Consider the following 13,086-nt stretch of genomic DNA (forward strand, 5'->3'; position numbering starts at 1 on the left):
ATACCTTTCCAGGTCTCTATTTTCTTGTAGCACAAAACAAAACTACCTATTTTGTGTGAAATCCTAGACCTTGATCCTACAAAGACTTATGCATATGATCAATAAGAAGAAGGGCTGGTCCCACTAACTTCAAAGGGACTAGTCGTGCTTAAAATTATACATGTGTGTTAACCTTTGGAGGATAGGGCCTTAGAGAATCACTCTCTTGGATTTAGGTAATAGTTCCTCAAATTCTGAGATTTCTCACCCTTCCCAATAGAATAATTCAAAAATTTTAAATGGCACATAATTTGTAGTTTTATAATGAGTCCCCATTTTATATCTTCTATTGAGATCACTTCAGGGATGTAGAAATACCTGACAGCTTAGTAAATCTTGGCAGTTTACTAAAAACACGCTTTGATGTAATTAAAAAAAGTAGGAAATAAGTTACTTCTATTACATATTAGAGATAGAATTTTATAAGTGTGTGTGTGTGCTTATGTATGTGTACATGTATGCACTTGGCTAAGTTAAACAAACTAATGACTTCCTTTTCTCACTTATCTCTGCCATTCAGGGTAGCAGTGATTGAGAACCAATGCAGCAGCATAGGACTCATTTTTTTCTACCAGCTGAAAGTAGTTTTCTGTCAAACTTATTTCAGAACAGTGGTTTCCTCAGGAATTGAAATTAAGGGGGGGGGGGGTTCGAATTTACAGGGGGGGTGTCAGGATCAATGAGATATATAAAAGAGATATGAGTAAAGTAAATGTTTTGTTAGGATTATGCAAATTTAACATAATAATGCAAGTTACACCAAAACACATAACAGGTCTAGATTTCTAACAAAAATATACGTTTAAAAAATGTTTAATTTAAATTGACTTTTGAAAAAGTAAGCCATCATGGGGTAAGAGGAAAGTCCCGTTATGGATCAGTAACTGGTTAAAAGATGGGAAACAAAGGGTAGGAATTAATGATCAGTTGTCAGAATGGAGAGAGATAAATAGTGGTATCCCTTAGGGGTCGGTACTGGGACTATTACTGTTCAACATATTCATAAATGATCTGGAAAAATGAGTAAACAGTGAGGTGGCAAAATCTGCAGATGATACAAATCTATTCAAGATGCTTAAGTCCCAGGCAGACTGCGAAGAATTACAAAGGGATCTCATAAAACTAGGTGACTGGGGAACAAAATGGCAGATGAAATTTAATGTTGATAAATGCAAAGTAATGTACATTGGAAAACAATCTCAACTATACATACAAAATGAAGGAGTCTGAATTAGCTGTTAACATTCAAGAAAAATGTTGGAGTCATTGTGGATAATTCTCTGAAAACATCCACTCAGTGTGCAGCATCAGTCAATGATTCCCAACATTGTGTTTGCTTTTTTAAAAAGAACAGGAGTATTTATGGCGCCTTAGAGACTAACACATTTATTGGACCATAAAGTTTCATGGGCTAAAATACACTTCATCGGATGTCGCTCACGAAAGCTTATGTTCTTTTTGCAGATACAGACTAACACGGCTGCTACTCTGAAACCTTTGCTTTTTAAAGAAAGGATAGATAATAAGACAGAAAATATCATATTACCTCTATATAAATCCATGGTACATGTACACCTTGAATACTGTGTGCAAATCTGGTTACCCCATCCCAAAACACATACTGGAAATGCAAAAGGTACAGAGATGGGCAACTAAAATGATTAGGGTATGAAACAGGAGGAGAAATTAAAATAACTGGGAATTTTCAGCTTAGAAAAGAGACAACTAAGGGGGGATATGCTAGAGGTCTATAAAATCTTGACTGATGTGAAGAAAGTGAATAAAGTAAATGTTTTGTTAGGATAATGCAAATTTAACATAAGGAAAATGTAAGTTACACCAAGACACATAACAGATCTAGATTTCTAAAAAAAAAAAAAATTAATTTAAAAAAATGTATTTAATTTAAATTGACTTTTGAAAAGTAAGCCATCATGGGGTAAGAGAAAAGTCCCGTCATGGGTCAGTAACTGGTTAAAAGATGGGAAACAAAGGGTAGGAATAAATTATCAGTTGTCAGAATGGAGAGAGATAAATAGTGGTATCCTTGAGGGGTCAGTACTCGGACCAGTACTGTTCAACATATTCATCTGGAAAAATCGGTAAACAGTGAGGTGGCAAAATTTGCAGATGATACAAAACTATTAAAGGTAGTTAAGTCCTAGGCAGACTGTGAAGCATTACAAAGGGATCTCACAAAACTGGGTGACTGGGCAACAAAATGGCAAATGAACTTCAATGTTGATAAATGCAAAGTATTGTGCACATTGGAAAGCAATCTCAACTACATACATACAAAATGATGGCATCTGAATTAGCTGCTAACACTCATGAAAGAGATCTTGGAGTCATTGTGGATAGTTTTCTGAAAACATCCACTCAATGTGCAGCAGCAGTCACAAAAGCAAACAATGTTGGGAATCGTTAAGAAAGGGATAGACAAAAAGACAGAAAATATCATTTTGCCTCTATATAAATCCATGATACATGTACACCTTGAATAGCGTGTGCAGATCTGGTCACCCATCCTAAAAATATGTATATTGGAATTGGAAAAGGTACAGAGATGGGCAACTAAAATGATCGGGGTATGAAACAGGAGGAGAGATTAAAATGACTGGGAATTTTCAGCTTAGAAAAGAGATGACTAATGGGGATATGACAGAGGTCTATAAAATCTTGACTGGTGCGAAGAAAGTGAATAAGTAAATTTTATTTAATCCTTCACATAACACAAGAACTAGCAGTCACCCAATGAAATTAATAGGCAGCAGGTTTTAAAAAAGACAAAAGAAAGTATTTCTTCACACAATATAAAATCAACCCATGGAACTCTTTGCCAGGGGATGCTGTGAAGACCAAAACTATAACAGGATTATAAAAAGAACTAGATAAATTCCTGGAGAAAGGTCCATCTGTGGCTATTAGCCAGGATGGGGAGGGATGCAACACCATGCTCTGAGTGTCCCTAGCCTGTTTGTCAGAAGCTGGGAATGGGCAACAGGGGATGGTCACTTGATGATTACCTGTTCTGTTCATTTCTTCTGAAGCACCTGGCCTTGACCACTGTTGTAAGACAGGGTATGGGCTACATGGACCATTGGTCTGACCCAGTATGACCATTCTTATATAAAAATTAATTATAATAATAAAAATGTTTAGTACAGAAACTCCCCAACAAAATGACCTCCAAAGATAGCAACAATGTGAAATAACAACCTTGGGAAATAATGCATTTTAAAAATCTTGGCCTACTAGGAAACATATTTATATAAGTTTCCATTCCCAGTCACAAATCTAGCATCCTGGAGCAAAGTGACTAAAATATAGTCCAACAAACAAATGTTTATTTAACATGCCCCTCACTTTTCCCTCCACTGCACTCCACTCACCAGTGTTGTCCTTGGTCAGTGGAGATTCAGAGTTCAGAGGTGTTTTCACGTGAGTACACCTTCCAGGTGGGGAACAATAAGGCAACTTGCTCGTTCCTCCAGCTGCTCACTGTTCACTCTGGCCATGGCTGTTCGTTGTGCCACTTTTCACTCCACCGCTCTGTTGCCAATGGCCCTGCGCAGTCACCTTCTGCTGCCACCTGCCACTGTGACCTCTGTGAGTTGGTCTCTTGAGGTTCCACCAGCTTTCAGTGATTTCAGATGAGCTCTCAGTGTGAGAACCTCACTGCTAGTGCAGTCTGGGCTGTCCCTTACACAAAAACACTGTACCCACAGGAACACTGTCCCCACAACAGGACTAAGCACTTAGACCTGATTATCAGTGATTTCAGCTGCAGTGGTCACTTAACAGAACAAAAGACTATCTATGGAGCCTAATCAGCTCTGTCTTTAAACAGTGGAGAGGGACAGGACCCCACCCTCTCTCTTGATGCCTTCAAATCATCACAGGCTAAGTACAGTTCTACTGCCCTTTACTCATACAATAAGAACAACATTTCATCCCCCATCCCCCCCACATTCAAGTGGTTTGTAACCCAACCCCAGCCAAAATCTATCACTTGGACAACACAGCTCTGTTTGCTGGATACCTAGGTAGATTAGGTGTGAATGTAAATATAATCTGGCCCTGAAGCCTTTCCCCGCAGCCCCAGCTCATCACTAGCTGTCAGGGAGAGCTCATTTAGACTTTGCTTACAAATCATCATTTGAAATTAGTAGGTTGGCCAACATCACTGAAATGAATGAACTAACATCATAAAAAACAGCTGTATAAGGAAGCTAGTCTATGTTCATACTTTTCAAATCTATTATGCTTTTTCAGATACACATATTTTATCACACACTGTATAAGCTTTTAAAGTGTGTATTAATGTTTCAGTTTAAATTCAGATTTCCAAACAGTCACTAAACTGGTATGTAACTAGCTCACAAAATGGGTGGGGGGTGTTGGGGAAATTCAGGGGGGGTGTAGGGAAATCACTGTTTCAGAATACATTAGCCCAGTGCTGCTGAGCAATTTTATAGAAGAAACTCAAAGTCTTCCCACTCCCCACCACCAAGTAAGCTCATGGAACGGGTGCTGCTCCACCGTCTGTCTGATATTATTGAAGACATCCTCCCAGTGGAGCAGGCACGATTTCGCCCAAAGAGAAACTGCTGTGACCAAGTAGCTTAGCTTACCAGCCACACTGAGGTAGGATTCCAGCATAAATTGAAGACATGAACTGCCCTTGTTGATCTGTCCTCAGCATATGACACTGTCTGGAGACAGGGCCTCCTCCTCAAGGTCTCCCGTGTTATTCACTGTCGGCAAACAATCTGCCTCCTGGTGGCAATGACTGGGGACCTCCGCTTTAAGGTACATCTTAATGGCCAGATCAGTAAACCAAAAACTCTTAACTCGGGCATCCCTCAGGGCTATGTCCTGGCCCCAGTACTTTTTAATCTATACACTGTAGATATATCAGCGATGGAGTCAAGGAAATTCATGTATGCGGATGATATTGCCCTGGCTGTTCAGCATAAAGCCTCCATACCATCAGCTGCACCCTAACCCAAGATCTTAGCACAATGGCTGATTATTTCCAATGCTGGAAACTTAGGCCTAATCCAAAAAAAACCCATGGTAACTGCTTTCCATCTGAACAATAAAATGGCTAATACCAAACATGATGTGCAGTTCTGTGGTGAGAGTGTTAACCACGAAGCTAATCCAAAGTATCTTGGCGTAACACTGGACCAGAGTCTGACCTTGCGACAACATCTCAAGAACACCCATGATAAGATCAGGTCTCATGTCACGCTTATCAGAAAATTGGCTGGAATGTCATGGGGCTCCAGTCCACAGACTTTACGAACTGCAACAATTGCCTTGCTATATTCTGCAGCTGAATATTGTGCACCAGTATGGTCTCATAGCAGTCACACTAAACTTCTTGACACTCAACTCAGCACTATGCACTGAGTGTCAGGGATGCCCAGAATCTACTCCAGTTGACTGGCTACCAGTCCTATCGTATCTAGCCTCCATAGATTAGAAGAGCTGCTCGGATGGGCCTTTGGAAAAACATTCCTATCCAAGAGATCTCAGACATTTCCTACAATTCACATGCATGGAACTAAATTTCAAGGCGGATCCCCAATGTAAATATTCCTTATATCATTTAGGGTCATCTCCACTGAGATAAAAAACCCACGGCATGGAGTCTCAGACCCCAGGTCAGCTGATTATACCCACTCTGCTCATAGGGTCTCAGAGCTTGGGCTCCAACCCAAGCCCAAATGTCTACACTTCAGTTTTATAGCCAGGAAGCCCACACCCTGTGAACCCAAGTCAGCTAACCTGGGCAAGCCATGGCTGCCGCCGCCGTTCTTTTATCACAGTGTAGATGTACCCTCAGTAAAATATATAGGGGAAGGGAAGAGTATGTTTTATACTTGAAAAGTTCCAAAAAAATTTGTAACATTGTACTAACAGAGTGTTTAAAGCTTCCTTTTTCTTCTGCACCTTCAGGAAAAATAAGCCAGGAGCTCACCTTCAAGTTAGGGAAGTTACGATTCGATCTGGGGAAACAGATTTACTTTAAAGTGTCAGGATTGTTTTTGTAAACTGCTGCATATACTGAGAGAGTTAGAAGGCTTTCATACAGTGAGAAGACGAAATAAGCCAATCAGGTTTAAAAGAGGCAACTTAGCCATCTTCTGATTCATAAGCATTCCAGACTTTGAGGAGTTTCATATCTAGATTTGAATTTTGCATCTCAGGCTCATCAGTAATCCTGCTTCTTTGGAACTTTTTTGGAATATTTGTCATATGGTTTGTCTAATGAAGGAGAACTTCCACTCTGTTTTAAGAGAGAGAGACACTACCCCAGAACATCTCTGAGTGAAACTGAAGTCAGCACATTTAGGAGAGCAAAGAAACAGCTTAGCAAGCAGCCATTGAAAAGGTGAAATCTGGCCCTATTGAAGCTAATGGCAAAACTCCCATTGACTTGGATGAGGCCATGAAGATTTGTTTACATGATAGTATGTATATGCTGAAACAAACAAAAAAAACCCCAATAAATAAATAAATTTGTTAGTCTCTAAGGTGCCACAAGGACTCCTTGTTGTTTTCGCTGATATAGACTAACACGGCTATCACTCTGAAACCTGTCACCAATAAATTGTGCTTCTCCACTGTATATGTAGACACGATTTTCAGAGGTGTCGAGAACCTGTAGTTCCAACAGACTTCAAGAACACACAGCACAGCAACATTCAGATAAAAGACAAACAATGACTTCAGAGGGAGTTATGAGTGCTCAGCACCTCTGAAAAAAATCAGACCCTGTGTGTTTATAATGGACTGTTGTTGTTTTTTAATTCTCTAAACCAGTTGAGTTTTCTTTATGAGTGAATTGCCTTTGTGGTTTCTGTCTGAAAGCATCTCTCTTTTTTTATCCTGTGTCAGACTACCAGATCTGTCAAACTGTGGTCTGTATATTTTGTATCTATGATTTTTTATGTGGTTTAAGCCATTCATCCAATGTTTAATGAGAGTCATCTAGATACTTATATAGTCCTCATCACTATAGTTTCTGGGCAAATCAAGAGTTAAAGTAGTAACGAAAAGAAAAAAAAGGTACCTCCCCCCATCCATGCCTTCTTTTTGTATGTTATTTAGACACATGCCTAGTCCAGACACAACTGTGCTGATATTCTATCCATTAGATCAGAGTTTGGCAACTTTTCAGAAGTGGTGTGCCGAGGCTTCATTTATTCACTCTGATTTAAGGTTTCACGTGCCAGTAATACATTTTAACATTTTTAGAAGGTCTCTTTCTATGAGTCTATAATATATAACAAAACTATTGTTGTATGTAAAGTAAATAAGGTTTTTAAAATGTTTAAGAAGCTTCATTTAAAATTAAATTAAAATGCAGAACCCCCGTGACTGGTGGCCAGGACCCGGGCAGTCTTAGTGCCATTGAAAATCAGCTCGCATGCCGCTTTCGGCACACATGCCATAGGTTGCCTACCCCTGCATTAGATTCATTTTACCACTGCTCACTAACTTTGCTATAGTTAACCAGTAGGCCAGTCTGTCTTTCATTGTATAGTGATTTCTCAGGCTTTTTACAGACATCACTAGTTGATTCTAGCTGAATTGAATAATTTAATACCAATATAAAAGTCATTTTTTCTCGAGGCACTGGAAGAAATTAAAATAATAATGTCAGATAATATTTTAACAAATCCACAAAAGCAAGGCCAGTCAGTCAAGAAACTAGAGTAATGGTTATGCATAGCCAGGTGCCACAATTATATGATTATAGCTTTGTGTCTTTGCCAGACTATTAATGTAGTTTACCTTTACATGTGTTAATACAATATTTCAAGGTTTATAAATATACTGTATTCAAAAGCAATTTCCACATGGAACAGTGCAAGCAACTTTCAGTGAAAATTCAGGGAACTTCATAGCTCATATGCATTTGCACAAATCTATGGCCATGGCTACACTGGCACTTTACAGCGCTGCAACTTTCGCGCTCAGGGGTGTGAAAAAACACCCCCCAAGCACTGCAAGATACAGCGCTGTAAAGCCTCAGTGTAATCAGTGCCGCAGAGCTGGGAGCGCAGCTCCCAGCGCTGCAAGCTACACCCGTAAGGGATGTGGTTTACGTGCAGCGCTGGGAGAGCTCTCTGCCAGCGCTGGCGCTCCGACTACACTCACACTTCAAAGTGCTGCCGCTGTAGCGCTTTGAAATTTCAAGTGTAGCCATAGCCCATGTGTTTCAAATTCTTCCCAAACTCCAGTAAATAGGAATTTAGCATGACTCAATTCTCAGAACCCAACATGCATGGGCCTTGATTGCTCAGTAACAATTTATTGATAAATAAAAAAAAACTCACAAACAACTTTTTGTGTTTGAGGTCAAATGTGACTTTTACTTTTTTATTTAGTGGAAGAATGCACAGATCTCCTTTAATGTTTACAAGTAGCCCTGAAAATGTTTCCAATGTAGTATATACAAAATCATTCCAGTTTCATATTAGTACCAGCAGATACAGAATAAACATGTCAAAGAACTGGAGACATTCTCTCCATAGCGTTGCAATGCTGGCATTTGTAGCAGTTTATAGATGTCATTATTTTAAATATGTAACCATTCTTATTTTTAAAGAAAACATTTTCTCTGTTTTTGTTCATGTAAAAAATATAATTTGTTTCATGTCAGAACAACAAAAGAGAGGTATGTTTTTAGTAGAACTCTTCTCTTTTTAGAGTTAAGTATTATCATCATAATCATCCTCAAGAACTACCATCAAGAACTACAATATTATGCTTCCTTATAATGCTAGAGTAAAAATAGTCTCCCTCTGTTAGTCAATGTACTGCTTCCTGTCAAGGAGGTATTTCAAGAAGCATACAACTGCAATTGTCTTTGTTACCAGGCTATCAAATTCTGTCAAACTCAGAGCCGAAGACTGCTACTGGTAATGAAATGCAGTGTGAAAAAGTTGCCTAGCACAAGATTAAGACACAGCGTGCAAGTGTGGTAGCAAAGGAGGGATTTAGGGATGGAGTATAAATTTATTTGGGAGGATGACTATTTAATGCTATCCACATCCACTTCCCTGCACCCAAAGAAAGTTATCTGTTAAAGTAAATAAGAAAAAAAACTGGACTGCCAACTTGATTTCAGTCTACTTCTATTTCTTCAATTTTCTTTGCCCACTTTGATTTATTTCACTGTCTTTTCAATTTTTGCTCTTCTAGTTCCAGAGCTGTAGTATGTAGAGACTAATCTCAATCAAAATCAACAAGCCATTGCAGGCTATCAGATACAACTATAACAACAAGTATGATCTAGATCAGTGGTTCCCAAACCTGGTTCACGGCTTGTTCAGGGTATATGGTAGGCCGTGAGATGCTTTGTTTACCTGAGTGTCCGCAGGTACGACTGCTCGCAGCAACCAGTGGCTGTGGTTTGCCATTCCCAGCTAACAGGAGCTCCGGGAAGCGGTGGCCCGGCCTGCACCGCTTCCTGCAGCTCCCATTCCCCTCCTCATCTCAAGGATAAGGGTTGAAAAGGCAAACATTGGTGAGAATTCTTTTGGGGTGAGAAAAGTGTGCAAAGAAGGGTAGACAGATTTAAATCAAAGTGATTTAAATCATTTTAAATAATGATTTATATCAGCTAGCAGAAAAAAAATAATTTAAATAATTATTTTAATTGGGTTTTGCATTTGTATTTTTCCTAAAGAAAAGTTGTTTTCCTAAATAAAAGTTGATTCTCATTGATTGGTAACCATCAAAACATGATGATATACAACTAAATATGGCCTTCACACAAAATTTGGTGCTTCCTTTTGCCAGTCAGGAGGATACACTACATCAATGCACATTTATTGAAGAAATTACATAGCTTAACTTACATTTTTTTCAGATTTTTACATTTTTATTATATTAGAAAATGGTGAATGATGCATTTTGTATTTATATGGTTAATTTTTTTTAACCTGCAATTTGTGTGAAGCTCTATTTGGATGGAAATTCAAATTCAATACACAAAAACAGCATTTTAAAGTTTATTTTATATTTATCATTACATGAAACATTACCTTAAACGTGCTGGGTACATAAGAACAAAAGTTTATCAGAACATGTTCTTCATTTTTAATTGATTTATTAAACAAAGGAAGTATTGACTGTAGTTGGTGAATTGAATGGATTGTTTCCGGTCACCATGTCCTTCAGGATGTTAGAACTAGTAGATCTAGTCCTCTCAAACCTAGTTTTCATTCATAGATGGGAAGGGGAAAACAAGCTTTCCTACTTTTTCAATTAAAAATTAGTTTCTTAACTTTGAATGAACTGATCATTGAACAAAACTATTTGAATAAACTGAAATAAAGAAAAATGTTCCCTCTGCACCTAAAGAACAGACTACTGCTGTCAGAAGCTGGTTTAGCACATCAGCAAACTCTAGTTTCAAGTACTTCCACCAGTTCAGTGATATGACTTTCTTTAAAACTTGGCAGCTAACACATAATGTTTATATTAAATACAAACAATAATATTAAATGGTTATAAATTCAGGCCTTAACATAGGTTGTCAAATTAAATTTTTAAAAAATAAACCTTTAATTTAAATAAAATAATCCAATTTAAATAAGAAAAAACAGATTCTTTTTAAATCATCAATTTTTATCCAGCTTGGTGAAAAGCTCCACTCCCACCCTGTCCCCTGATCCACTCGGAGAAGAGAACAAACATTTGCAACATCCCCGCTTACAATTAGTAAAAAGTCAATTAGTAAGAAAAGAGTTGGTTGGAGAACAATGGTGCCCATCGTGTTCAGACCATCTTTTGGAAGCCCACACAAAATATTAAAATACAGATGTAGTAGAAGTATGATGAGAATGATTGCAGACTTCAATTTTATGGAAGTATTAGAACAGGGGTCCATAGATTCATAGAACTCTGGGACTGGAAGGGACCTCGAGAGGTCATCGAGTCCAGTTCCCTGCACTAATGGCAGGACCAAATCCTGTCTAGACCATCCCTGATAGACATTTAGCTAACCTACACTTAAATATCTCCAGAAATGGAGATTCCACAACCTCCCTAGGCAGTTTATTCCAATGTTTAACCACCCTGATAGTTAGGAACTTTTTCCTAATGTCCAACCTAAACCTCCCTTGCTGCACTTTAAGCTCATTGCTTCTTGTTCTATCCTTAGAGGCTAAGATGAACAAGTTTTCTCCCACCTCCTTATGACACCCTTTTAGATACTTGAAAACTGCTATCATGTCCCCTCTCAGTCTTCTCTTTTCCAAACTAAACCAATCCAATTCTTTCAGCCTTCCTTCATACGTCATGTTCTCTAGACCTTTAATCATTCTTGTTGCTCATCTCTGGACCCTCTCCAATTTCTCCATATCTTTCTTGAAATGCGGTGCACAGAACTGGACACAATACTCCAGCTGAGGCCTGACAGCGCAGAGTAGAGCGGAAGAATGACTTCTCGTGTCTTGCTCACAACACACCTGTTAATGCATCCCAGAATCACGTTTGCTTTTTTTTGCAACAGCATCACACTGTTGACTCATATTTAGCTTGTGGTCCACTATAACCCCTGGATCCCCTTCTGAGTTCTCAGACTTTTGTACTGGTGACCCTTTTCATATAGCAAGCCTCTGAGTGCAACCTCCCTTATACATTAAAACCACTTTTTTATATATTTAGCACCATTATAAATGCTGAAGGCAAAGCAGGGTTTGGGTTGGAGGCTGACAGTTCATGACCCCCCATGTAATAGCCTTATGACCCTGAGGGGTCCCAACCCCGAGTTTGAGAACCCCTGTACTAGAACGTGGCCAACAAGGGAACTGCGCGCACGCGTTCTCTCACACACACACACACAAACACACACACACACACACACACACACACAATTTAATTTTGACTTTCAAGTCTTTCAGAGAACAGGTCATGCATGAACTTGTCTCTCTCATCACAGAAGTTGATCCAATAAAAGATATTACCACGGCCACCCATCAATCAAAAACCAAGTCAGTTATGATTAAAAGTCTCCTTTTCCCTAAGAATAAGACCATTTTTGCACAACACTATTATCAACTGACCCCTCAACAGGAATGCAATTACAATGAAGGCAGCACTGTTTTGCTGATATCAAGATCTAGAATACTTCATTTTCAGTAGTTTTCCCAATAGCAGCTCAATTTTAAGAAGCAATTACCATTAATGCAATTATCTGAGTGTGCTCCCTAATGGTTTTCAAATGTGTGTCACTGAGATAAAGCAATACCTTCTTTAAAGTGACTACAAACTAATGAAAGTTAAACATGCTGAAGATATGTTCTGAAGAATGCATTTAGTGAGTATTCAATAGTAAAGCAATAGTAGGCTCTGATATATAGCTTAACAAAGAGTGTAACCCACATAGCTGAGTATAAGATTAAATATAACATGGGTGGCATTATAGCCTGCAGTTACTAATTTCATCCACAAGTTGAGTAATTTTTAATGTCAGCAGCATATTACATGTGCTGTTCTCAGCCAGGTGTTGCAATATTAAATAAAGGAAAATAGAGTACTCACCTGAAGAAAGAAGAAGGTACACGCTGTAAGAAAATAAAACAAAGGGAGAGATTAAAAAGTTGTCACTTGTTCTCCATTTTCAAAAAACTTTATTATTTTAGAATGACAGTAATGTAGAACTAGAAAGTTGTCCAACACAAGGCTCTATCTCTGATTTTAAAACTTTATGTCCCAAAACATTAGCTTATTTGTATTCTGGTAGTGTCAAGAAACAGCAATAGGGCTCCGTTGTGCAGAGCAATGAATTAACGTAGTAAAATACAGTCCCTGACCCACAGAGATTATAATATAAATTCAAAGAAGACTAACAAGTGGGTGTAGCAAACAGGGAAATGTGGGATGGAGGATGAGGATATCTGACTAGCTCTGTGTAAAAGGAGCAGAATAAATTATTTTGTATATATAAATAAGGAAAGAGAAGAAAATATATCAGTAATATAGCCTACCTCATGCAAAATGCCTATTCTTAAAATATCT

General features: G+C 38.4%; 1 protein-coding gene across 1 annotated transcript in view; it reads right to left on the bottom strand.

Moving 5' to 3' along the window:
• Positions 1-12,616, bottom strand: part of PTPRE (protein tyrosine phosphatase receptor type E) — a 181,654-nt gene extending 169,038 nt beyond the window's left edge. Inside the window, exon 1 of the mRNA XM_050959414.1 lies at positions 12,610-12,616. The gene's annotated coding sequence lies outside the window, so the exon portion shown is untranslated. The remainder of the gene's footprint in view (positions 1-12,609) is intronic.
• Between the last annotated feature and the right edge of the window lie 470 nt (positions 12,617-13,086).

Source organism: Gopherus flavomarginatus, chromosome 6 (assembly GCF_025201925.1).
Source record: "Gopherus flavomarginatus isolate rGopFla2 chromosome 6, rGopFla2.mat.asm, whole genome shotgun sequence".
Classification (NCBI taxonomy): Eukaryota; Metazoa; Chordata; order Testudines; family Testudinidae; genus Gopherus; species Gopherus flavomarginatus.